Here is a 27,806-nt window from a genome sequence, read left to right as displayed (position 1 = left end):
TTCTTACATTATTTCTTTTTTCTTTTTCTTTCTTTCTCTTTGAAAATTATATTTACCTGCCTCTTGACTGACCCATGGCACATTTTTGAGGGCAACACATATCTTTTCAAATTAGGGAATGTTAGTAGGATTTAAGCAGATATTCTACTACTAAATTCTTCGTAGAAACAGATTTCTGGAGTTGGTTCTTGACGACTGGTTTCTATCTGTTCTTACCTGCATTATATCTAGATATGGTTGAGAATTTTTGCAATGTGGTTAGAACTGTTTTCTTCTTGACTTTAAAATTCCACTGGTAAGCTCAATGTGAAAATGAGTATAAAGGAGTTGGATGCCTCTATTCACGACATTATCCTTCCTTGAAATCTTGTACAGCTTCTTTAATCTTCCACAGCCATCTCCATTTGTATTTTAGTCTATTTTCTAAGCAATTTATTTTGCTATTTTTTTCTTAAAATCATGCTTACTTTTATTTCATTTAGAATACAAACCAAAAGTTTCCTAAAATGTACTTTGTATTCCTGAGGTAATCTCTCCCCTCCGATAGTGCAATGAATAGTTTAAATCTCTCACAATGGAAAATGTTTTCATAGGCCCATGTTTTGTTATTGTAAAGACTTCTCCTCAGTGGTTCACAAAGTGTGATACCCGGACTAGCAGCATCTACCTCAACTAGGAACTTTTGGCCCAACATCAGACCCCCTGAAATCAGAAAATCTAGGAATGGAGCTCAGCAATCCGTGTTTTATCCAGCTCTTCAAGTGATTTTGATGAGCCCTCTAGTTTGAGACCCATCTAATTCCTTGGGTCCTACATTGATTAGAAAAGAACTAAATAGAAGTTTTCAGAATCATGTACAATCTGTAAGTGTGTTTTCTTTGTTTGCTACATCCTTTTTGATTACAATTCACAGAACTCTGTAGGACTCTAAAGAAAATTGTGAATGGAATATGTAAGGTATAATGATAATAAAATGAACGGTTGCTAAGAAAATGAATATCTTTTCATTCTTTAAGTTGCTTTTGTGTTCATCTTGTTGTGAGGTAGAGAAAGGTCTTTAATTTTTATTACCTAAAATTATAATTGAAATTCAATTTTTGAAAAAGTGGCACTAGAAAGGTGGGGATGGAAAAAAGGGAAGAATAGATCTGGGGGCTAATATTACTCTATCTTTTCCATATCTTCCTGGGTCCCCTAGAGATTATGCATTAGAAATATTGTGTCATTCTTTATTTGTCTTATTACCTCCCTTGTTTCTTTTACTAAATCTGTTACTATGGGATACACCTGTTCTGGATGACAAGCATGATCTTTTCCTGGGCTGATGAGTCATTCGTTGTCGCCATGGTTTATCTTTTCGTAATGTTATCCAATCATTTGTTTATGTACAACTCCGGGTCTACAGCATGGTCACCAAGTGAGTTTTCTCAGGAATCTTGAGTCTCCCTAGAAAACAGAAGACGCAGGTACGTTGGGAACATTCCTTCAGGTTCTGCTGATAAACTATCTCTGGTTTAGTTAACTTAGCAGTAATCAAGAGGAAAAATAGGGATTCACAAGCATGTGATAAGCTCCATATTTCAAGCATCTGGGGCTTTTGATAATGGAAGTATTCTAAACTTTATGGAGTCAAATATATTAATCTTTCTCATTGGTTTCACACTTAATCTCTGAAATGTCTGATATATATTTACTCATATTTTTAAAAGGAATTTTTGTTTCATTTAAAAATATTAATTAATTTATTTGGCATTATTGATAAGATACTATGCCATAATTAGATTTTTTCTTCAAATATTTGCTGGAGCTCCTATTATTGAATTATTCTTCTTTTTCTCATTCTTATTAAATGCTTCCTTTACCATACACAAAATCATATGTAGACCAAGATCAGGTTTTGAGTTGTCTATTCTGTTATTAAAACTTAAAATAACTTGAATAATTTATGCCTGTATCCTACTCTAAAGCCTACTTTAAAAAATATTCTTAATTATGGTTCTTTTCACAAAATTTTTTCTTTGGATGAATTTAAATTGAACCTACATACTAATGCAAAAAAAAAAAAAAAGTATTGTGTCTTCTCTCCAAATGGGTGTGGTTTTATAATTCCTCAAATTATATTTTCTGTTTCTTTTTGTAATATGGTAACTATCTTCACTGAGGCCTCAAATTTTACTTATGAAATTTATGCTTTAGTATTTTATGATTTATGTGGTTTTTGCTAATTTAAAAGGGCAGGGTTTTTTTTTTTTTTGTATTTCACAATTTCTAATTGTGTATATACATACAGGTATTTGTATATTTACTTTATGACTGCCACTTTGCTAAATTGCAATATTCTTTCTCACTAATTGTATTGTTTTCCTGGTCGACAATATAGCATACAATTTAGCAAAATACCTACTATTCAGCAAAATACCTACTATTCTTAAAAGATGTGCCATATAACAAAATTCCATTGTAAAGAATTCTATAAGACACTGAAGTTCTTTGTCATCTTGTAACTTAATTGAAAGAACTAAGTGTTAGAAACATAATGTTCTGTACTCTTCAAGGACAGGGCATAATCAGAACTAGTGGAAGAAAAGTGGCTTTACAGACTGGATTAAACCAATGTCTGTAAATTAGGGCTGTAATTTTACAAATTCTCATTTCGGGGTTAATCCCAAGAAAACTCCATATTATTTCTATCAGGTAAAAAGAGTAATACAACCAATGCAACCAATCCAAATTTTATGTGGGGATATTTTCTAAATTTTCTCCATTTTCTTTTTATGAAATTTGTGAATACACTAGAATTTATTTAATGCTAGCATTTGATACTCCACTCACCTTTTGTTAACAGCATAATTATTTTAGGTGGAAATGGACTAATTCAATGCCTTAAGCTAAGAATTATTTTCTTTTTTTCCTGAACTTATCTCCTTTGTAGGTGAAGTATCTGTCACTTTGCTTTGCTGCTATGGAAACAATAATGGGTATGTCTAATTAAAATAAAACTTTTCAATTCATTATAATGTGAACAGACTACAGATCTTGAGCTTATATCTTACTAGGCCTGTTTCTTCATCTTTAAAATGGTGTAATCATAATAATAATAAGTGGACTGGAAAATATGAAAGTGCCCCATAAATATTTGTGTAATAACATACAAATGCTAACCATTTTATTACACAATTTATTTATTTTTATAAAGACATTAAAGCTACCAGTTACTGAGCAATATATTACTTATTTTCTCCTTATTTCCAGCTTCAAATCACCAAACAATCTTTAATAAAAGTTTCAGTGTTCCTGCAGCTATGCTAACAGGCAATTTACAGATTCATTTTTGCCACCTATTTATAAGGTTTAAATTTAATGAAAAATTATAATCCAGAACTTAGTTAAGGTTTGCAAAGATATGCAGAAATTTATAGGGACATGTTTCCTAAGTCAATATGAGATATTTGTAGACATAAAATTCGATTTGTTTTTAGGGATTTGAAGCTATAACTGGATTAAACAATTAATTATAGGAACTTCTTAATAAGTAATGGACTCTACTACTCATTCATGATGGATTATAAAATGTTCAGTCCTTTGAAAAGTGATTTCTCTTTAATTATTTTAATTCTCACTTAACACCCATAGAAAAGCAACATAGGAACTGTTAGTAAATTCTACCTAGGTAGAAAAAATAAAGCTTGATTTATGAATTTAGGAGCTGTTTCACGTGATAACAAGATATTCCAGCAGTTAATTAAGCCAATTCAATAAATATCAGACAAATAAATTTTGTATTACTGAATTACTGCATCGAACTTTACTAGCTTCACTGAATTCACACGTTTTTGTTTGGTTGGTAGAAAAAATGGTAGTTATCAATAAAATGAAAGTGTGCATTTAGCAAAAGCTATGACAAGAGATATTTGAAATCCTTTTGAACATTATGAATTTGAATATGTAGCATATGTTATCAGAAGAGAGCATAAAATTAAATTCTTAAGTTAAATGCTATCTTTTTATAGCAGAACACATGTATGCCCACACCTGCACTTCTTCGGTGCTTTTGCATTACAAGAAATCATAAGAAAATATTAATCTTATGCATAACCTTTTCAATAGAAAATTATGGCTTATTGGATATAATCAGAAATTTATTTTGCTTGTTCCTGCCCTTGAAATTTATTTGAGTATTGCTAACATTTGGTTTCTTGATCTGGGTGCAGATTACATAGATGTTATACTGTTTGTAAAAATTAAGCAAGCTATACACTTATGATATGAACATTTTTTTCTGCATGTACATTTTACTCCAATAAAAAGGTTTGTAAAAATGTCCAGATCCATATATTAATCAAAGCTAATCTAAAGTAAATCTCTCCATCACTTGGATACTTCAGTTAGTGACAAGCTGGTAAAAGCAAGTGTCTTCCTTCCATTTCTAATACTTCCATTCATTCACCTCATCTTGCTAACTAGAGTTTCTGACCTCTGCATGGTCAGGTGAAGAAAGGATCCATGTTAGGGGGTTGTATCGGTCAGAGTTCTCTAGAGAAACAGAACCAATAGGGTGTGTATATATGTAGAGAAAGACATTTATTTTAAGGAATTGGGTCACGAGGGTGGGGGCTGGGAAGTCTGACAACCTGGGGACCATGGTAGAGTTGATACAGCAGCCTGAGTCCAGAGGCATTCTGGAGGCAAAATTCCCTCTTCCTTAGGGGAAGACAGTGTTTTTCTTTTAAGGTCTTCAACTGATTGGGTGAAGCCCACACGTATTATGGAAGGTAATCTGTTTTACTCAAAGTAAAATGGGTGTTTAACCAAATATCTGAGCACTGTGGACAAGCTGACATACAAAATTAACCATCACAAGGTCATGAAGTTCTTACTTTGCTTCTTCAAGTTGGTTATGTACCTCTGGACAGAGCAGACGTTTAAATGTGACTTTCTCTCTCTGGTGCTTCCCAGATTCCTCAAATGCCTCCCAAGGAACAACTGACTGCACCTTCCATTGAAGAGGACCCCAAAGTGTAAGCCCCCCCCCCCCCCCCCCCCCCCCCCCCCGCTCCATTTAATTTTTCAGCTGGAATGTGCTTGCTCATAAGGGACACCTGAGAGTTGTGTTAAGGGTTAACAGCTGATTACCTCTTCAGCTTCTGTAACTCTGCCGTTTGCCTATCTGTCAGCTTTGCCTGTGTGTGTGAAAAGTTGTCAGCTCACTTTACAGAAAGCCCCTTAACCACATTTTCTGTTTCTGTAACCCAGTCTGGTGAAGCCCCCTCACCCATATTATGAAGCCCCCAATTTGGGTGACTCTTCCTGGATACAGACAGAGCCAATAAAAAAGCTTGCGTGCTTGCTCAAGAAAGGTATATAACCCCAATTTTCCCTGCGTTCAGGGCCCAGGAATTTGGAACAAGAGTTCACCTAAGACCACTAGCATAATAAATCATCTGACTTCTCCATTTCTCTGAGTGTTTGCATTTCCTTGGCAAATTTTTTCGATAACACCTTGACCTGTTTAATGCACTCCCCTTTGCTAGTTAACTTCACTCAGCCCCTGATTTTATTGTTGCTGTTGCTATTGTAATTGCATGTTTTAAATACATTGCTCTATTTGGCTATCTTTGCCACTTCCAGAGAGGTCAGTGGAGGCAGGATTTTAAATGGCTCTTGTCTGGCTCACTCTCCCATTTGGTTATTTTTGATCCATAGGGATTAAAGGCAGAGGGGAACAACACACAGCTACCTCTGCTTCTCACTGTGTAGAAGACAGCTAGCTTGCCTCTTGTCTTTAAATATCCTGGTGGGCATCATAAACAGGTCCACTAACCCTAAACTGCAGAAGATACATATTAAGAAATATATCTGTGAAAAACCCCTTAAAACACTTACGGTTAGGACTGGGCATACCCCATGCCTCCTTCTTGTCTTAAAGGGAGTAATACTCACAGACCAGTTCTCTACAGAAAATAAATCCTGCTTAAATCCTCTGCTACTCTACCACAATCGAAATCTTTACAAAGTAGATGTGGATGAGGGTTTAAGAGCCATATTGCCATATAATGTGTGTGTGTATGTGTGGTTTTGTTGTTTTGTTTTTTTTTTCCCTTTCAGTAACTACATTCTTTTACGGTGGCTTGACAAACAAATAACATTGGTATCTAATAATTACTGTTTTATTGTCCTATCCAAAACTTTCCATAACCTATTAAATGAGCCTAGACATGAATATTTGACTTGTAATATCAGATCCAACTCCCCTTGATATGTTTCTGAAGAGCAGTGTTTTCACACATATCTATATAGAGTCCATAAATTGACGAGGCAGTAGAAAATCCTGATATGTTTTGTTAAAATGTGTCCTAGGTGCCATGCTATGTCTTTTTTCCATTAGCAGAAAAGATTAGCCATAGTGCTTTTTTCTTTGACAGATGCTCTATCAGAATAACTGGAAAGATTGTATGGAGGGAAAAAAAGTGCATTATATGTCATAATTGATGATACAGAAACCTGGAAAGAGCCAATGGCAGAAGAAGAGGCAGGAATAGGACAGGAAAAGGTAGAGAACAATGATATACGTCCAGCTGGGTATGGTACACAAGGAAGTTATAAAGCCAATCACAGGTAGTAGCAGTTGAGTCAAAACAGATAGGCTCATATCCAAAAAGTATCACAGAGTATTTGAATGTGTTGTGACCAGTGGAAGAAGGGCCAAGATAAGGAGACACCAAGGAGATAATATTCAGAGATACATGAAGACAGAAGTCATTACCAATTGTAAGGCCTGTAATTGGGGAGTAAGGCCTCAGGCACAGGTTTGGGAATTTTCATGGAGAGCTTCATTCCTTAAGAAAGGTTTTTAAATAGGAAAATCTCATAGAGAATGCTAGTCCTAGGAATATCTGAGTACTTAGCTAAATCTCAAGAGAGATTTTAAGGACTCTTATCCAAAGGTAGGTTTTTTGCTATAATTATCAGAAAAATTCTCACAGACTAGGAAATGCCTAGAAAATGAAACCAGTGTACAAGTTCAAAGTGAGTCTACTAGTAAAAGGAGGCCAATTTAATTAGCTTATCATCAAAATAGTGAGTCACACTCCCAGGGAAATGATTATTTTTTTCAGATCTTCATTGTTAGAGTTTCTTTTGCTGAGAATGGCAGAAACACAACACAAACCAACTGAAGAAAGTAAAGCAAACCAAACCAACTAGGTTTTGCATGCATCTAGGACCTAAGAGCTATTAAGCTATCGCCAGGCCTTTCTCACTCTCTTGTTCTCTTTGCTCTCTTTCTTTTTATGGGTTGCTCTTTCTGCAGTGGACCTCATTCCCTATGGGATGGAAGCTTCATGTGGGTGAGACAAGCAAGAAAGAAAAATATGCAAACATATTCTCATGAAAACATCAATAGTGAAAGGAAGGGACTTACCTCTAATGCATAAAACAATTTTCACCAATAGTGGGCATGCAGTCAGCAAGCATGTTGTAAGTTGAGCATATACTAGGAATTGGTGAGAACAAGGTTTGAATCTAGATGGGAGGACCTACTAGATGTATGACTTGCATAAGTTAATAAACTTTACTCAGATTTGGTTCCTTTGTATATGTAGAGCTAGGGCTGAGTCTGGAGCTCACAGACCCCTCGAGCCTGTTCACAAACCCTTCACGTGCAGGTAAACCAGCTAGGTAACAGGAAAAAGGTCCTCAGAGCCATAGGTGAAGTAATAATAGGCTTTATTTCTAGACGTGAGCTCTGCCAACCAGTAGCTCAGAGCCGCTGCTCCACACACACAAGAACACACGAGAATGGCAACAAGCTAAAAGTACCCGAGCATGCATGTGCACTAACTCCACCCCCACACAACTTGTTTACAGAGAATATGCTGCACCACCCCCAACTGGACCTGAGGCAAGGGGGCCTGACTAAACAACTCTATTTTCCTCACAATAAACCCCTTCAGGGTCCCTCACCATACAATCTACAAGTGCAAAATCTTTCGCAATGTTCCCTTAGCGAGGATAAATGACCCTTACATTCATATAACCTATTGTCTATTCAATATGCCTTAAGGCTTCTCTTTAAGGCTTGTCCTGTACTTTTGTCCTTTCAACTATTAACTGCATATGTCCAGTTAGTAGTCATCATTGGTGTGATTTTCCATGGGAATCCTGTAGTCATACTGATGGGGAAGTTCAATGCATATTGAGTAGGCTGACACATTGATCATATGAACGTTGGTATGTACCCAGTTGACTCTGATGCCTGCAGCCAGAACACTATGGGTGAAAAGACAGAAGGGTTATTGGTACCAATAGGGGAAGTTCTCACCCCTCTGGTAAGATACATGCCAGTTTGCCATCCTGAGAAAGGATGGTAGCAGGAATAGGTATCTTACCTGGTTTATGATATCACACATTATCCACTAACACTGTTGGATCTGCAGGTTCTACATGTAACAGTATAAGGGAACTCATAGTTGGGCATAATGGTAATACAAATGTGCCTTTTGGAATAGAGCACTTATATGTTCCAGGCCACGTTACCTTTACTTGAGGAGGCCAGGTACTTGTCACCCAACATGAAATTTGCAAGCCCTCCTCTAATCCTTTCCCCCAAGGCCCTATTAGACCTACCCAGTGTATATGGGGGCTTCTATTCTCCAAGGCCTTTCCCATTGTACTGTCTTTCCCTGTTGTAAACAGGTTGGGGCTAGTAAGAGAATATTTCCATTCTTATTATATCCTGGCTTCAAAAGCTTATCTTTAGTAGTGACTTGCAGATGTATAGGTCCTGCAGCCCTATGCAACAGAGCTTCCACTGGAGAGGGTTTGCCCTTGAGGGGTCTCTCATTTAGAATCCTGATTGTCGGCCATATCTGCCATGTCCACCCCTTCAGGGATGGGGGTTGGGCAGATAGCCTTAGTCCTTTTTTTTAAAAGACCATTGTACGATTCAATCATTCCCACTGCCTGGGGATGATATGGCACATGTAACTTCCACTGAATAGATAACTGGTAGGCCCACCTCTGAACCCCATGTCCAACAAAGTGGGTTCCATTATGACTCTCTATGACTACAGATCAGCCATATATGGCCATAAGGCTATTCAGTGCCTTCACAGTGTTTACCTGGTCTGGGGCCTTACATGGCCATGCAAACAGAAGACCAGTAGCCATATCAACAGCAGTGAAGATGTATCTGAAATTCTCTGACCTTGGCAGTGGTCCGACAAAGTCCACTTGCCATTGAGTCAGGGGCACCCTACCTCGAGTTATTTGCCCATCTATATGGGGCACCCGCTGGGGGTGTGGACACTCTTGAGCATATACTGGAAAAGCACAATGGGCATTCACTACATCTTCCCATTTCATAGGCAGGGCCCATCTTTGAGCCACCATCCACATGGTTTTACTGCCAGCATGCTGCATTCATCGACGTAACCACTGGGCTACATCAGCAACTGAGGCTGTCTCCAGCCATCTTACCTTAGCCAAGGCACTGGCTTCATTGGTTCCTGGGCTGGCTAAAGGGAAGTGTCCTGTGACATGGAAAAGAGTTACTTCTTTCTCATGTCCCAATTCCCATAACTCTTGCCACATGGCTTATTCCCACAGTGGTCAGTGGCCTACCACCCACCATTGATATTTCCAAATAGAGATCCAAAGAGTTAAACCTTTGTACACAGCACAGCTGTCAGTTCAGATGGTTAATGGCCCAGACTCATTTTTTATCACCATCCATACTGCTCTCAGTTCAGTCCATTGACAGCTTTGCCCTGTGCCGTTTTCATACCACATAGTATCTGTTAAGGGCTGGACAGCAACAGCTGTCCATGATGCTGAGGGTCACATGCTAGAGCCATCTGTATACTAAGCTTGCTCTGTGATATGTCCCTGTCCCTCATGGAAAGGTGTAGCCTCCACCTCCACGGGTAAGGGTTGTGTCAAAGTTTCCTCTGCAACCTCTACTGGGCCTAGCACAGTTTGCAACTCTTTGGACAGAGGACTCATTGACACAGTGCTCCTTTGTTCTATATTTGCTCCCCATTTAGACAGAGTGGGAGTCTGAGCTATGCCCATTTTAGGATTGGTTGCCCACAGGTGTAGTCATCCTAGTATGGGATATGTTTTCCTTACTAGGACTTTGGCAGTTCCTGTGACAGCTTCAGTGGCCATCAAGGCAGAATACACAGCTGCTAACTGTTTTTCTGTTAGAGTATAAAACACTTCAGTGCCCTTCCAGAGCTGAGACCAGAATCCTACAGGTGTTTGGAATTGGTCTTGTCTCTGCCACAAACCGCATCCTAACCCTTCTTGGGTTATATGTAGGTCTAATTCAAAATGTTTAGTGGGATCAGCAATTTGTAAAGCCTGTACTTGCTGTATTGCCCTTTTTGTAGCTTGTTAAGCCTGTTCTACTTCCTCAGTCCAATCCCAGGGGGCTCCTTTATTTGTTAATCCATACAGTGGGTGTGCCATTTGGGCCATATGGGGTATAAAAGCTCTCCAATACCCCAGAAGTCCTAAATATGTCTGTAGCTGAGCTACAGTTGTGGGTCAGGGATACACCTGTATCTCATCTATAATAGCTTCTGGGATGACTCTCCTCTTACACGACCAGACCACTCCCAAGAATTTGACTGACAGCCCAGGTCCTTGCACTTTGGCTGTGTTCACAGTCCACCCACATTGTTCCAAATGACTTAGCAGCATTGGAGCTGCCTGGGTTAAATCTGCAAGAGAATCAGACGTTAGTAAGATGTCATCAATGTAGTGAAACACTGTAACTGTGCTGGGCCTAGTCCACTTGGCTAGGTCCCCAGCCACTAAACTATGAAAGATGGTTGGGCTATGCAGATAAACTTGGGGCAATACTTGAAAGGTCCACTGCCTTGCTTCCCAGGTGAAGGCAAACCGTCTTGGCTATCAGCCAAGATTGGAATAGAGAAAAAAGCAAGGTCCAGTACATAATGATAAGTTCCCAGTTGAGTCATCAGTTGATCCATCAAGTCATGAAATGAAGTCATAGCTGTGTGCAAAGGAGGTACTACTTTGTTTAGTTCTCGATAGTCTACAATCATTTTCCAGGTACCAACAGGCTTTTTCACTGGCCATACTGGAGCATTTAATGGGCTATGAACTGGACGAATAATACCAACTTTCTCTAACTCCAATATAGTGGCACCTATCTCTGCATGTCCCCTCGGTAGGTGATACTGTTTTAAATTAACTCCATGTTTTGGCTTGGGTAATATCTGTGGGTCATGTTTAGCATATCCCCATAACACAGGCTTTACTGTCTGTATTTACAGTTGAAACTCTCCAATTGTTGTTTGCAGATGTAATCCATAAAGTACATCCACACCCAAGATGTATTCAGCTTCAGGAGATATATATATATATATATATAAGTATACAGTATATACAGGAGGTTGTAATCTTCCTATATCCAATGGCAATGACATAGCTTTGATCTCAATTGTATGTCCTCTATAGCCATCTATGCAAATTGTGGCCCCTGGAAACTGATCTGGATTGCCATATATCAGGCTACAATCTGCACCTGTATCCACCAATGCCAAAACATGCTGCACATTTGTCCTTGACCAATGTCTTGCCAATTCAACATGAGGCCTCCAGTCCTTGCCTGCCCCCAAAAGATGAGCACCTTGGCCTGCTGAACATTTCATCCGCCTCCTCAGGAGCAACCAAAAAATCCTTTAAACCCACTGAGCATACCTTGCTACCTGTTTCTAGACATTTGGTGAAATGCTGTTCAGGATGCAATTGCTGCCACAAGGCAAACAGAACTGCATTTGGCTGCCGATCAATTTTCTTACTATCAACCCCTGCTGCAAGCAAGTCAAGCCACACATCTTCTTACGACTAGTCTTGCTTGGTCCCTTCAGGATAAGATTCTGGGCATTTCTTGGGAGTTTGGTCTTAGCCAACTTTCAGATCCCTTTTGCTTGTCTCCTCTCCCCTACTTCACCCAGGCTGGCTATCATGGTCGTTACCTCATGTATAGGACGACCAATGTATGGGACCAGTATGGCCATCAATGACCCAAAGGATGACGATGGGGCATTTTGCAGCACTATGTCTCTCATGCTGCCTGTAAAACTTTCATCATTTGGGCCATGAGTGTTCACATTAAACATGGACTGCTGCATCCACAGATTCTAAATTATTTGGACCAACTCAGCATATGTTTACCATTTACTAACAATCTTGGGCAGTTCCCCAGCATTCATCCACATGGTTCAGGCAGCTGCATTCACCCAGCCCATTAAGGAGTGATTACCTGGCCCTTGTGCATATCTACGGCTATTCTGTAGCCACTACCTCAGGGACAGGTGTATGGTAATGGAGGCCAATTTTTCCATCTCCTCACCGGAGCACATCACACTATCCACCCCTAGGTATCATAACTGCAGCAGCCAAGCAGCCAAGCAGCCAGGGGCTCCCCCTGTTTCTGCCGGAACTGTCTCCCCAAGTCAACCAATTCAAACCGGGTATACGGGACATAGGTGGTGTATTGGATCACCTGTGTATTGCCCACTGGTTGTCCGTCCAGTCTCATAGTCTGCTGTGCTTCACTTTCTGATGCATGATAGGTCATGCCTGGAGACACACAGTCTCCTCCAACTTACCACTGGGTTTGTTGTCCCCCCTGGTATGAGAAGCAGGAGTGGCCAGTTGCTGCACGTCATCCTCCAGTACATCTATCCACAGTTCCAACAACTCTGCTTTCTTCTTCAAATCTTGATCAGTTTGCAGAATAGTGAGCAGTAGCGAGGCTGCGGTCAGCAGAAAAGTGGCCACCGGGCAGCACATGCTCAAGGGCAGCCACATTTCCTCCCCCTTCCAATGGGTTCTCTACTGTAGTGCCTGGTCTATACTGCCTTGCTGTATAGTGAGCAGCAACCAGATCCCAGTCAACAGGAAAGTGGCCATAGGGCACAACATATTCAAAAGTAGCCACATTTCTCCGTCCTCCCAAGAGTTTTTGCCTACCTACCTGCTCAGAATTACCCTGCTGACTACGCCAATTGTAGAGCTGGGGCTGGGTCTGGAGCTCACAGACCCCTCGGGCCCACTCACAAACCCTTCAAATGCAGGTCTACAAGCTAGGTAACAGGAAAAAGGTCCTCAGAGCCGTAGGTGAAGTAATAATAGGCTTTATTTCTAGACGTGAGCTCTGCTGACCAGCAGCTCAGAGCTGCTGCTCCACACACACACAAGAACACACAAGAATAGCAACAAGCAAAAAGTACCTGGGTGTGCATGTGCACTAACTCCACCCTCACACAACTTGTTAACAAAGAATGTGCTGTACCACCCCCAACCAGACCTGAGGCAGGGGGCCTGACTAAACTACTCTATTTTCCTCACAGTATATAAAATGAGCATTGGGATACTTTGGAAACTTGCTAGCATTAATGAAAGAAAATGTAAGTGCCATACACTTTCTGACACAAGGTAGTTGCTCAATAAATAATTCTAATGATCAGTACATATACACCTGTATTCCCAGGATACATTAAAAAGGGTTAACATAATGGTATTTGCTCTGATCCCTCAATCAGTATTAGAGACACTAGAACTTATACAGGAGGTGCTCTGTATCCCTGGGCTCCAGTTTCAGAATATTCCTATAGGTTTCCAGCCACTTCCTGAGGTCTCAGGACCTCTCCTCTAAGCTCTCCACTGGAGGAAAGTTACTGTTGACAGTTAGACCTATTTTTAGCACCAACATGGGAAAATGAGACCATAGAGGACTGGCTTATGCAAATCCAGTGGCTGGACATGCTCAATAGAGAGCACAGAACATTCCGGTGTATATAACTGTGAACCACCCCTTAATTGAATATTCATTAGATAGACTATAAAAGCCGAATCCCAGCTGAAGGCAAGGTTGCTGCTCACTTTGCTGGAGGCCACCTGCACTTAGCTGGCTGAGAGGTGTATATTTTACTTTGTATCAAACTTACTTTCAGCAAGCAGCTGCTCATTCTTTTTAGTCGGCCTGCATTCTGCACTAAGTATGTTTTTCTTGCTTTTGTGTTAGACTTGATGTCTGTACCGAACTTACTTTTGTGTTAAGCTTGGTGTGGGCCCTGCTCAGTCTCGGAAGCTACAGTGCACTCTCTCTGTGGAACCTGTATTTCTCATCTATTATATTAAACATTCTCACTTTCTTCTGTGACACTGCCCTTGAATTCTTTCCTGTGGTGGAGCAAGAACCTGGTAAGAGGACTGGTGGGTTGATGCTGACTATCAGGTCCCCTGACTACCTCTGACATCAGAACTACAGCTCACTGAGAACTTTCCCTTTGTGATGGATCTTTGCAAGCCTTTGCTGGTTTTATGGCCTTGTGAATGGCTCCTTTTGATAGTGCAAATACTAAGAATAGTTCACAGTCCCCTTCCTCTCACTGCTGTAGCTTTGGCTCTTCTCACTGTAGCCAATGCTGGTGTTTCCAAGTAGGTTTCTCCCCAAACAATTAAGAGTCTTACACACTGCAAAAGGAAGTCTTCCTTGTCTGTTTCACAACTTATCCTCTTTCTTGCAGCTTGAAAAATGTTTCACAGGAACTGGGACGGAGTTAAGAAATTCCCGTCTGTACCAGAATCAGGATTTTTTCTCCACACCAATAATCAATCAGTGTCTTAAACTAAGATATATAAGTCTTGGCTATCTCTTATTTCTGAGTGTGTGTCCTGCTAACTCAGAGTACATGACTGTTTTTAGAAAATGGTGTGGCTGCTTTAATTATGAATTTTAAGACTGATTTCTCAGAGCATAATAGCTTATTGCTGTTGTTTCAAAAAATCCAAACACCAACAGGCTCCATTGGCCAGTTCCCATACCCCAGATCTAGCACATGGATGTGCAAATCAAATAGTAGGGTCTCGTCGCTAACAGAAAACAAAACAGAGGCACAGAAAGATTACTCAAAGGTGTGAGCAGTACTTCACTTCTGGTTCTCTGTCTCCTAATATAATGTAGATTACAAGCTGCAAAGACAAGAAAATCCAATGTTTCCATCTTGTTGTTTAGGAACTTTACCTTATCAGTCAGGGCCTTGGCAGGAAAAAGCACATCGAAGAGTTTAATTAAAGAAAGTTCAGTATAAGGACGGTTTACAGAGATGAATCAAGGCTGATGGAGACAACAGGAGATCATGAAGCACAGGGATTTGCAACAGTGGGAGGCTGCTACGAGCTGCTGGCCTGAAGGTGAAAGGTTTGTTAAAAGTCTGGATATGGCCATGGATGAGGGGCTCAGAGATGAGCTGTGGCTTTAGAGAAATGCAGCCACTGCTAACACCATAGCTCAACAGGGAGGAAACAGGATATTAAATACTCAACCTCTCTCTCCTCTTACAATCTGAGCTCCTCCTATTGGTCAAGCTCAGGTAATAGTCAGACAGCAAAGACAGCGATATCTCCCAAAGACGGTGTTATCTCCTAAAGCATAGGACTGTGGAGGGAAGGTCAAATAAAATATCTGTAGGTATAAATGGGGAGTAGTCAGCACAGTCCACACTTTTTGCCTTCAGATTTCATCCTCATCCTTTTATTTAGATAAAAAAAAACCCTTATGCAGCAAACACTCATAAGTGCCACTTTGTCATGTCCCACCAATGGCTTGCCCTCCACTGGCTCTCCATCAGTGGTGGAATTCCACCACTGCTGGTTATTTAGAATGTTTGTTGCCACTGCCTGACATCAATTATCAGTGACAAGGAAGTGATCCCTTTACCCATCCACAGTATGTGCACAACAAAATCCATAATCCCATTTTGAGGGCTTGGTTTTTGTGTCTAACTCTGCTACCAATTACTTTAGTCATCAAAATATTGTCAGAAAACAAATTTCACATTCAAAAGTTAAATTAAAGAGAGTATAATGAAAGGATAAATTACAGACGTGTGGAGAGGACTTAACAGAACCAATGAGGCGTGATAATGGTCTCAGAGACTAACAACTTCATGAAACTGTTACTGCGACTCAGCCCGATGGGCAAGGGGAAGAAAAGGTGATTCAGAATCCGATGGAAGTAGAAACCGTCAAAAGGACTAAGTCTTGGGTAGATGAACACAGTCACTGACAAAGCAGTGAGCTGGCAGAGAGGGAGCAAGGGAATTAAATACCCAACCTCTGTTTTCACACCTCTGAATCTTCTGTCAGTGCATATTACTGACCCAAACCCAATGGAAGCCAGAAGTCAACAGAACCTGGATATTGCGTTTTATAGAATTTGTCCTCACAGGATACAGAGCAGGGCAGAAAAGAATGAAAAACAAACCAAGATTGTCACAGAGAGAAAAACATCGCTGCCATTAATTTGGGTCTTGTGTTAGTCCATTTTTGTGCTGTAATAGAATACCTGAGACTGGGTAAATTTTAAAGAAAAGAGGCTTATTTGGCTCATGATTCTGGGACATCTGCATGTGGTGCAGGCCTCAGGCTGCTTCTACTCATGACGGAAAGTGGCAGGCAGCTGGTGGGCGTAAGATCGCATGGTAAAAGGAAGCAAGAGAGAGAGAGGGAGGGGAGGTGCCAGGGTCCTTTCAACAACCAGCTGTCCCCAGGAAGTAAGAGAGTGGGAACTCACTCACTACCCTCCCCCCACCCAGGGAAAGCATTCATCTATTCCTGAGGAATCCACCCCCATGACGCAAGCAGCTCCCAGCACCGCCACACTGAGGATCAGATTTTGACGTGAGCTTTGAGGGGACAACATACCCAAACTCTATCAGGTCTCTTCTAAGTTGAAATCTCTTCTAATCAGTGATGTCTCCAATAGGAAGTTGAAAATGGTTATAAAGGTTTGGAATAGAAAAATCTTATCACATAAGTAGGGAATAAACTGGATCCCAAGGGAAACCTGATCAGGCTTCTCTTCTATTCTTTCCTTTAAAATATTTAATTGCTAGATTTCCAATGCTTCTAGCTCATTGATACACCAGAATGAAAAAAAAAAAAAAAAGTAAAATATGTTTGTCTATTTTATTTATTTATTTATTTATTTATTTATTTGCCTATCTATTTATTTATTTATTTATTATGAATATTCATGAAATACAAAGCTAATTTTCACCCCTCGTGCCCATGATGTGAGGGCCAGATTCATAATGGGGGCATACCCACTACCAGAAATTACTTTTGTACCCCGTGTCCCCCACCCAATTTTCTATTTATTTATGTGGTCATTAGGCACACATTTAACAAGTTCCTCCTATATAATTGACACAAGGAAAAAACGGAAGGCATTTAAGAATTGTGTTTTGGAATTATTTGAGGGGATATTTGGTATTCCTGTTAGGTCAAAGAGAAGGGAACAAAATGTCAGAGGAAAAAGTTGGAAAGAAATTGGGAAAGCTTTTATCCAAAAATTAATCAAAAAATTCAAAACTGCATAAGGGAAAAGTCTCATTTGTTTTCAGCATGACAAATCTATGCTGCTTCAGTAATGGCTACAAAAGTCAGATGCTTGCTTTGCTCCGGCAGGGAAACATATCCATCATGAGGCTTAATATGCTTGTGCGTACTTTCTTGAAAGCTTTGCTAACACCTGCTGATTTACCTGCAATACGTTTTCCTGAAACTGTTGAGTCAAATGACAACATATATATTTAGTTTCACACTTTAGTCTGTCCAATTAGCAGTGTTTGCAGTACCAGCTGTAAGCCCAGGAGAGGATTTAATTTTAAGTACAGCAGTCTAGTTAACAACAACAAAAAAAAGCGGAAGTGCTGAACCAGGAATTTTCAGAGTGTTAATTTCCAATCATTTGTTTCTGAGAAATAGCTCATTATTGCTATTATTTAAATTTTCAGAGACTAGCTCCTGTAGTTGTTGTATAGAGGAGTGGCATGAGACAGAGTGCTGTGGTAGACACTGTAATTGTATTGTAATAATTACCAGGATACCTTAGGCAGACCCCCTTCCCTCACTGGACCTTGCTTGGTTCAATACAAGTCCTTCTGTGCTCAGTTTCAGTGATTATGAAATGAGATTAAAGAGCTTTGAAAACAGTAAAGTCATAAAAACACTAAAACATGAAAAAAGGAAAATATATTCACTTTTATGCAAAGAAAACCAACCTGGTAGATTTTCTTTTCTTCACTTAACATCTCGGCAATACATAAATTCTAACTGCTGTTTCGGGGACTATGTCTAAAGGCAAACTATGGTGCCAGAGACAGTACTATTAAAAATTATATATTAGCTTAGAAATTCTAAAGGAGTTTATGAAGTCTAGTCTTGTTTAGGAGGTGACCAGAAAATAGTCTCCTCTGAATAATATTGACCAAAGATGGGAAATTTTTCTAAAAATTTTTATTCTCCATGGCATTGATATAATAAGAAGAATCAACTAAGTAACAGTAAAAGTATAGTTTCCAATATCAGAAATTATAAAACAGTAAGAGAATTTAAGAATGCCTTACAAATGGAAGGATATACCAATTTCATAGATTAGAAGACTCAGTATTAAGTTAAATTATCTTTATAGGTTGTGATGAAAAGGAATAAATATTAAATGTGATAATTATTCCCTTGAAAATTAAACTCAGCCTCAAATTGAGAAAAGTAAAAGCAAAACTGCAAAAACAAAGGAGAAAACAAATTTGGAAAGTATAAAAATCGAATTGAAATAAATATATAAACATATATTAACACAGTATGACAGGAAACACTTTTATTAATGAATAAAAATTTTTAAAAATAAAGTAAGCCTCCAAATATGAAAATAACAAACAAAACAGCAGACGAACCAAAAAAGAGAGAGAGAAATGAACAAAAATAGAGGCAGAAAGGAAAAAGACAATGTAAAACAATTAGTATTAACTAAATCTATGAATAGAAGTTAGAAAATTAGACTAATATATCTTTAAAAATAAATGTCAATTAGCTTATCAATGAAAAGTAGACAAAATACAAATACAGTGAAAATATATAAAATTGGAAATAAGAAAGTGGGTATGTGATATGGTGACCCATAAAGAGCTGAAGACACACACTACTAGAGCCACGCAGTTAGGGTTTTGAGATAAATTACAGAATACGCAGTTAAATTTAAATGAGACGTAAACATTTTTTTTTAGAATAAGTGTATCCTAAATATTATATGGACATACTAATACTAAAACATAATATTTATACTTTTATCAGAAGAACTAATAAATGACAGACAATTCTCAGAAGCTGCATTACCCACAGCTGAGGCCAGGCATAGGTGATCTGTATGTACCATGGCTAACATTACAGTGAGAAATGTTCTATCCATAAATATTAACATATGTACCAAGGTAGGGGTATGGTAGGGTAGGAAGAAGGAACAACTATGTTCTTCTATAACAAAGGAAACTTCGCGGTCAGGGAAGTGGCCTTGTTAGGAATGGTGAAACTCCAATGCCCAGTGTGTCTTTAAATCCATGCTTCTATTGAGATAACTATACTTGTTAAGTGAGCAAAAATTCTTGGAGCAATTTCGGAGTACTATATACATTTCATATAGAATTGTCTATTTCTTTCAAGATTTTATTTTATTAACATAGGATTGTATAATTTTCTTATAATTAGTATAGTTTTATCTGTACCTATGTGCCTCCCTACTCAAAAAAGAAAAAAAAAGAAAGACAAAAACACTGGAGGCTCATTTGCTCCCTAATGGTTGGTTATCTTAGAATGCAGTTGGCTTACTACACACAGTTCGTGAATGCATTTGTAGAAAATCCAAAAGGACCTGTAGCTAAAATGTTAGAAATAAGAAATGAATTTAGCAAGATCACTGGATATAAAGTTAATATACACAATTTTGTTGAATAGCTAAATATTAATAATACAATAGAAAATAAATTTCTAAAAATAACACCATTTATAGTGGCATCAAAACCATAAAATACATAGGAATAATTCTCAAAAAAATATGTAAAAGGTCACAATACTAGAAATTATAAAACACTGACAGATTTTGTGAATATCTAAATAAATGGAAGTATATACCACTTTCAGGGATTGGAAGTTTCAATATTATAAAGGTGTCAAGTATCCCCAAGTTAATCTTCAGATTCAATGCCAAACCAGTCAAAACCTCAGAATTATTTTGTAGAAGTTGACAAGCTAGTTCTAAAATTTACATAAAAATGCAAAGGACTAATGGTAGCCAAGGTAATCATAAATAAAACCAAAGCTGGAGATATGCAATACGTATCAATTTGTATTACAAAGTCATTGTTATGAAGACAGTGCAATATTGACATGAGCATAGGTAGACAAATAGACCCATGGAACATTATAGAGCTTCTAGAAATAAACACATTTGTATATTTATATATGTGTTTATAAATAAGAAATTATTTATGACAAGCATATTACTATAATATAATATGAAAAGTACATTCTTAGTATATGGCAACAGAAAAATTGGATATCCACTTGGAAAATAATTGATATTGCCACTACATCATAAAACACACAAAAAATAAACTCCAGATAGAGTACATATTTCAATGTAAAAGGAAAAATACTAAAGTATTTTGAAGGAAACATGGGTGGCTAGCTTTACTACATTGGACTAGAAAAACATACCATAAATAGGGCACAACAAGCACTAACCATAAAGAAAAAAAGGATTTGTTGTTCCAAGAGCTGATATTTTCAATACATGTGTCTGATAAAGGACTTGTGATCTTCCCTTCTTGCCTGCCTTCCCTACAGATTTCAGATTTCCTTAGCCAGCCCCACAACTGCATAAACCATATCCTTCTTACTGATTCTGCTTCTCCAGCTGAATGCTGATTGGTACAGAATTGTCTATTGCTGTGTAACAAATTACCAGACACAGTGGCTTAAGACAGTACATATGTATTATCTCACAATTTCCATGGGTCAGGGCACATGTAGTTATTGGCAGAATTTACTTCCTTACAGCTATAGGATAGCAGCTCGCTTCTTCAAAGCCAGGGAAAGTGAGAAAGAAAAAATCTGCTTCAAGTCTCTGACCTCTAGATCCTCTTTTAAAGGCTCACCTGGTTATGGTAGGCCCACTTGTGATAATCTTCCTTTTAATTAACTTAAACTGACTAGGGACCTTAATCACATCTGCTAAAATTCCTTTACCTTTACCATATAATCTAACCTAATCACTGAAGTGACGTCAATCATATTCATATGCTCTATGCACACTCCAGGAAAGAAGCTTATACAGTGTGTATATATTGGAGCAGGGGTGGGGAATGGGAATTTCAGAGGTTTTCTTAGAAGTTTCTCTATAATAGTTGGGGGAGATATATTAGGCTTATGAAGGAAATGCTGGATAGTGCTCTTTTCAAGAAAGGAATAAATTATTTCTTCCTAGTTACGTTGTTATTTTTTTCCAAACAACTTTCACCATTTTTTTCTAGCTTTATTGACATATAATTGACAAATAAAAATGTATATATTTAAGGTGTACAACTTGATGTTCATTTCAAGTATCTCGCTTATATGTGGAATCTAAAATAAACAAATTCATAGAAGCAGAGAATAAAATGGTGGTTGCCAGTAATGGGGGGAGGGGAAAATAGGCATATGTTGGTCAGGGAGTGCAAAGTTACAGTTGACCCATGTATCTGTAATTAACAATAATTGACTGCAAGTTATCAAACAACTAGAAGAAAAGAAATCAAATGGTCTTATCACAAAGAAATGACTAGGTTTTGTAATGATAAGTATGCTAATTACCCTGATTAGATCATCACATGTCCTATACATGTATTGCTATCCAAATCTGTACCCCATAAATATGTACAATTAGTAAGTTTAAGTAAAAAATTAATTAAAAGACAGAGTTTCAGTTATTCAAAATGAATAAGTTCTAGAGATCTAATTAATGCACAGCAATGTGACTATAGTTAATAATACTATATTATATACTTGAAGTTTTCTAAGATGGTATATCATAAGTTTTCTTCCTAGTTTTATTGGCTGTTTGGTAAAATACTTTTTCTACTGCAACAATTTGGTTTGGATTCTTGAAAGGCAAAATAGTTTCTTGCAGGATTCAATTTTTCACTTATCAGTCATATGTACCCCTCAATAATGGAATCGTTATTCCTATTACTCTTGTAATAGTAAATCCAGAAAGGCAAAATCAGGCAGTGAGTAGCAGAACTGGAAAACCTCCTTGTAAACATTTTTAAAGCCTTGCCAAAGTTCAAACCCTTGTCATTTATAACTTAAAGAATCAGGAACTTGCTTTCAGTTTATACGAGATAACAGTATAAATTTGAGCTGGGACTGTAGAAAATTATTAAAATTAGAATCTTTTAACCACCCATAAGAAGCGCTACAGTTTGGGTAGAGTTTAAACTCATAAAGGATTATGCTTTAACAACTGCTAGTGGGAATAAGAGCTCTACATGCATGTAAAGGTCAAATTATGTAACCGACTCTTCGTAAACTATTGCACATTACAAATTCCTGTCCTGCTGAGGAGAACAATTGTCTAGCATGACCAAAAGAGAGCAAGGTTAATGAAATTGACCTCAAAATGACAAAGTTCCAATAGCACACAAGGCTGAATTTAGTCTTTACAGAAAAAGTGTTAATCATTATAAGTATTTTCCTTTGCTAAATAATCTTTCCGACTTCATTAGCATTCTTAGCTTCCTTGGTCAAATTAAGACTTATACAAAAATTTGTTTCAGAACCACGAATTGTTTTTCTTAAATGCTCATTCTGTCTCCACGGCATACCACATACACACACACACGCACACGCACATGCACACGCGCACACACACAGAGTATATATAATTTCACTGAATTATCCTATATGTCTCTGAAACATTAAAAATGCTGTGGTCATCCGCTATTCCATAAGTAATTATGGTCTAATTCTAGAACACTGGTTAAGCGTAGGGTAGGAATATGCTTTGGCATAAGCCTTGCCAACCCCCTTGCATACATACTTTAATTAGGGAGGAGTAAGTCCTATGTCAAGTGTGGTACTTTGACTAAAGGCTGAGCACAGGAATTGGCTTAACAGACGAGGTGTGGTTCCCAGCACTTCAGCAAATAGTTGGCTCTGGGACTGAGCCAGTGATAAAACCAGTAAATAAGATAATAATGGGGAATCAAACTAAATAGTACTCTATATCCAGGCAGGCAAAATCTGCAGTTCCTAACACTAGAAATTATTACATCAACCTTAGTGTTTGCTGTTCAGGGATATGGCATGACACTCTCTAATCCCCAGAGTGAAACTACCCAGAGCCAAGTCAACTTCTAATTATAAAATGTGGTGGAAGAACCAGGTAATTTACTAGAATAGAGAGTTAAATTAGAAGCCAAAGCAAAAACTATACCTTGTGGACTAATAACACTAATCATTGCAAAAGCACCTTCTATGTTAAGTATTTTCACAGCTATTACTCTATTCAGTGCTTGTAAGATACTTTAAGTGTTTGTGGTAGGCAGCTTTTGAAGAGGCTCTCAATGGTCCACTTCTCATGCCATTGTGTAATGCCTCCCTTGTGTGTGTGTGGGGGGGGGGGGGACCTAGTAACTTGCTTCTAATCAGTAGAATTGGCAAAAGGATAGGATGACAATTCCAAAATTTGACTACAAGAGACTGTGACTTTCATATTGCTGGCACTCTTTTTGGCTTTTCTCATGTGTTTTCTCTGATGAAGCAAAATGCAATGTTTTGAGCTACCCAATGGAGAGGCCCATGTGTCAAGGGACTAAGGGTAGGCTTCAGCAAACAGTCAGTGAGGAAACGAGGCCCTCAGTCCAACAACCCTGGAGAAACTCAGTCCTGTCAAGACCCATATGAATGATCTAGGAAACATTCAGACCTTCAAATGAGACCATGATCTCACTTCATACCTTGATTGCAGTTTTGTAAAAGGTCCTGAAACAGAGGACTTAGTTATGCCATGCCCGGATTCTAGACGCACCGAAATTGTGAGACAATAAATGTGTGTGTTTTAAGCTCCTAAATTTTGGGGTGATTTGTTATGCAGCAATAGATAACGTATAGTATGAGAGTTGTGAAGTCAGTGACACCCCTGAATTGAGCTGTTATATATGGCTTATTATAGGAAAAGAATATAGATAAAAATTAACAATGGGAAAAGGTGCATAGGACAAATCTAGTAGAAACCAGGTGCAGAGATTCCACTTGTCATCTCCCAAAGTAGTGGTGTGGACAGTGCTATTTCTTCCATCAATGATGTGTGACTTGTTAGTCTGCAGGCTTCTGATAATTTGAATAATTCATTGCAACTAACTCAGATTTCCACAGATGAAAGCTATTAATGGCCTTATGCCAGTTATCAATGTATTGTTCCTTAAAAACAAATCCATTCTTTATTGCCCTGCTTTGTGATACTGGAGCCAGACCCTGTAAACATTTTTTTTTTTTTTTTTTGCCAGCTGGCATGATATTGTCAACCAAAGTAAACTAACCACCTGGTCGAGATTTAAAACAAGAGGGTTTATTTGAGAACTCTTTAGGACTCCATCCCAGAAGAAACGATTTCAAGAAGTCTTGAAAATGCGTTCCCCCCACCACATTTGCAGGTCATGTGTATAGCCAAGAAAAGAAAGTGACATACAGAAATAAGCTGATTGGCTGCAGTTGGCATTTGCTTTATATGGTCATTCTTTGGCAGCATGCAGCCTCTGATTGACTAGAGGTTCAGGTGCTATGATTGGCTGAGACTTAGCTACTTACTACTAGAATGTATTTCCAGGTTAGGTTACAATCTGTTTACACATAGAGTTGGATTACATTTAAGCACTGCGTAGACCAGAGAAACCTTTAGGTCAAACTCAAAATAGGTGTGGAGGCAATTTTAGGCCAAACTTGTTTCAGCATGTCATCCCCAACCCTTTTAAGATCTGCCTAAAGCTCAAGCTGAGATGGCCTCTAGGCTCCATTTTAGGTGCCCTTACCAGACCTATTTCCTTTGTCAGTGAAAGTAGAATTGTCAGTAGATGATGCTGGAGGGACACTACAGAGGAAGGGGCTTCTCTTTCTGATCCCAATGTTCTCCTCTTTTCTTGCTGCTGCAGTGCTGGTCACTATGCAGGGCACCCAGTGGTGTTTACCCCCAATGAGTTTCACTGACACCCCACAGTTCTGTCATTACCTAGCTGACTTTCTAGGGAGTTCAGTGCAATTTCAGCAGGTAGCCTTCTCAACAAATTCCACATGCATGACAGCCAGTTCCCAGGAGATTCAGTGTAAATGCCACTGTAGCATTCCTAGCAAGTTCCACCAGCACAGTTGGCTTCCTATCCAGTCTTAAAGTTGGCCTAGTGGCTTTCCAGTAACCTTCAGCACCCCAGAAGGCAGCTTCCTGGAAAGTTTTCTCAGCACTCCAGTGGGTGGTTTCCTGCTTACTAGCCACAGCCTGTGAAACCTCCATATATCACTCAACTATCCAGTTGGCTACAATTATCCAGTTGATATCCCCTTCTCCAGTGAGCTCCAGATATCAGTCTTGGAATAGAGGGTGCCTCTTCTGAATTGTTTCCTTTCTTGGGTACTCTGCAGAAGCCCTAAGAGTAAGTCTGCTCCCTATATCTGCTTATCCTGTATTTTTTAGAATTATTTTTAACACTTAGTACTTAATTTCCTGATAATTGGTTAATAATTCTTTATATAAAATTTTCTATTCAAATTAATCTATGGTTTCTGTTTCCTGACTGGAAACAAACTGATACAGCCTTCAATTTAAAAGGATGTAAAAATAATTTTGTTTACAATGTGGTGGTGTTCTTTTGTTTTGCCCATTTTGCCCACATTTAAAACAATCTGGAAAGATTTTTCCTTAGAATAGTTCTTAACAAATTTTCTGACGACTTAGGAACTTGTTATGATAAAATTCTGCCTTAATCATTTGTATAAATTTAAGGGGAAACAGAGTACTAAAAATTCACATTTATAAAAAAAAAAAAAAGAAAAGCAGGTAAAACTTTTATTTTCACTTTGAGGACAACAGTAGTATAACACGTATAAATGTATTTCCTATGAAAAGACAGTTTTAAAGTGAGTAGGCACAATGCTTCCCTTGCTGCAATGATTTTTACCAGGAAGATGTTGAAAGCAAGAGTAAGATTAATTTTAAATTTCAAGAAAGGCAGCCTGTTTTTGAAAGACACTCTACAATCTTAATTCATTATTCTGCATGCTACCACTGGGCTATGGCTGTTTTTTTCCCCTAAATTTATTGGGAATGGGACACAGTGTCTGGCTTCTACTAGGCGCTAAGCAAGTCTTTGTGAACTACATGCCTGATATATTTCTCTAGGTTAGTTCAATGACTGACATAGGAACTAAGTGTACAAGGCATCTGCTTGTCATGATTTTGGCAAATTTATCCTAGCACAAGTAGAATTAGAAACAGAAAACTCACATGGTAGTGTAGAATAGTGTTTACTTCCAATTCTGTCCTGGAAATTTGTGCTTCCCATATTTCTCACACTCTGTCTCTTCCCCTAGTTTATAAAGAGTACTGCTTGGTAGAACTGTCCCAGAAACAATAACTATAGAATTAATGGGAAGATCTATTCAATACAAACTATGTCCTAGGTGGTTTACACATTCTTTAATCTTATCCTCACTTTTTGGTGGGTAGATATGATTACCTCCATGTTACAGATAAAAGAAATGAGGCTCAGGGAGCCTACCTGATTTACTCAAAGCCACACTCAATTAATAACAAAACTAGGAATTGATGACAGCTTTTCTGACTCAAAACTCTAATAACCGTTTCCATTATGCTGCACTGACTGACTCTATTTGAACTATGGAAATTAGTTTTTTTTAAAAAAAATTTGTTTGGTTTTTAATATTTCCAAACTAATCCCCCACCTAATAAAGAAATCCTGTCTACAATATTCCTGACTGGTAGCTCTGTTTAAACTTTCTGGAGATGAAGAAGATAATTATTTCACAACCCAAATTCAATTTTTATACCCTTCAAATTATCAAGAAGTTCATATATATATGGATTTATAATCTTTCTTCTTACTGACTTCAACCATTGGATGTAACTGTGTTCTGTAAAGACACCCAGAACAAGTATGAACTCTCTTCCACAAAAGCGTTCAATCGACAAAAAGAATAATGCTTTGTTAAAGAAAATTATTTATTTATTACACTTGTTAAAGATGAGAGGAAGACTTTATCCAAGGGGGTTATTACAATGGGGTTTTCTAGTAGAAGGAGAGGTCAGCCCTAATTCTGAATATAAGAAGGAAAGGTGGAAATGTATAGCCAAGGAGTAGGGTTGGAGTCAGCAGGTGAAAATTTACTAAGGCAAAACATCACAGGTAGGGGAAGATTGGAACTAAAGTGACCTAACAGTATTCTTACGGAAGGTAGGCTTGGGCGATCAGACATTACCAAGGGGATGGTGGAAGCTGAGGGATCTAATTAGATTTTGAGAGCGACCAGATATCAAGTGGATGAGGGATTATGGCTAAATGGACTTAGCAGGATTCTTGTTAAAACTGGACAATGCAGAGATATAAACATGGAGGCCAAAGTCAGGGTCTAGTTGAGAAGAGAGTTCAGAGGAACCTGATTAGAGTTTGATCAAGGAGAGAATCTTTGTTAGTTCACCGTCTTGTTCAAGGAAAGAAGAAACATTCTTCTTTCCTCTGAACATTATAAGTCTATTTCTTATTAAGTTGCCTTTTGTTTATTAAGGACTAGCAAGATCATCTGCTGCAAATTGGTAGTGAATGGATTCGCGGGATACATTTACATGATTCGCAGTCAGCCATTGAAGGAGAAAAATTTTT

The 27,806-nt window shown here is 38.3% G+C and overlaps 1 long non-coding RNA gene across 3 annotated transcripts in view; it reads left to right on the top strand.

Moving 5' to 3' along the window:
* Positions 1-1,365: 1,365 nt before the first annotated feature.
* The window catches only part of LOC134366199 (uncharacterized), a 51,799-nt gene continuing 25,358 nt past the window's right edge, over positions 1,366-27,806 (top strand). For 2 of the 3 annotated variants that reach the window (XR_010022254.1, XR_010022253.1), the window contains exons 1-3: positions 1,366-1,466; positions 2,933-2,978; positions 4,957-5,018. This is a non-coding gene — a long non-coding RNA (uncharacterized LOC134366199). Of the gene's footprint in view, positions 1,467-2,932; positions 2,979-4,956; positions 5,019-14,567; positions 14,678-27,806 lie in introns of those variants that run through there. The other variant, XR_010022252.1, reaches the window with a different exon arrangement.

Source organism: Cynocephalus volans, chromosome 17 (assembly GCF_027409185.1).
Source record: "Cynocephalus volans isolate mCynVol1 chromosome 17, mCynVol1.pri, whole genome shotgun sequence".
Lineage (NCBI taxonomy): Eukaryota > Metazoa > Chordata > Mammalia > Dermoptera > Cynocephalidae > Cynocephalus > Cynocephalus volans.
The sequence above is the reverse complement of the archived record's forward strand: the minus strand, read 5'-3'. Positions and strand labels throughout refer to the sequence as shown.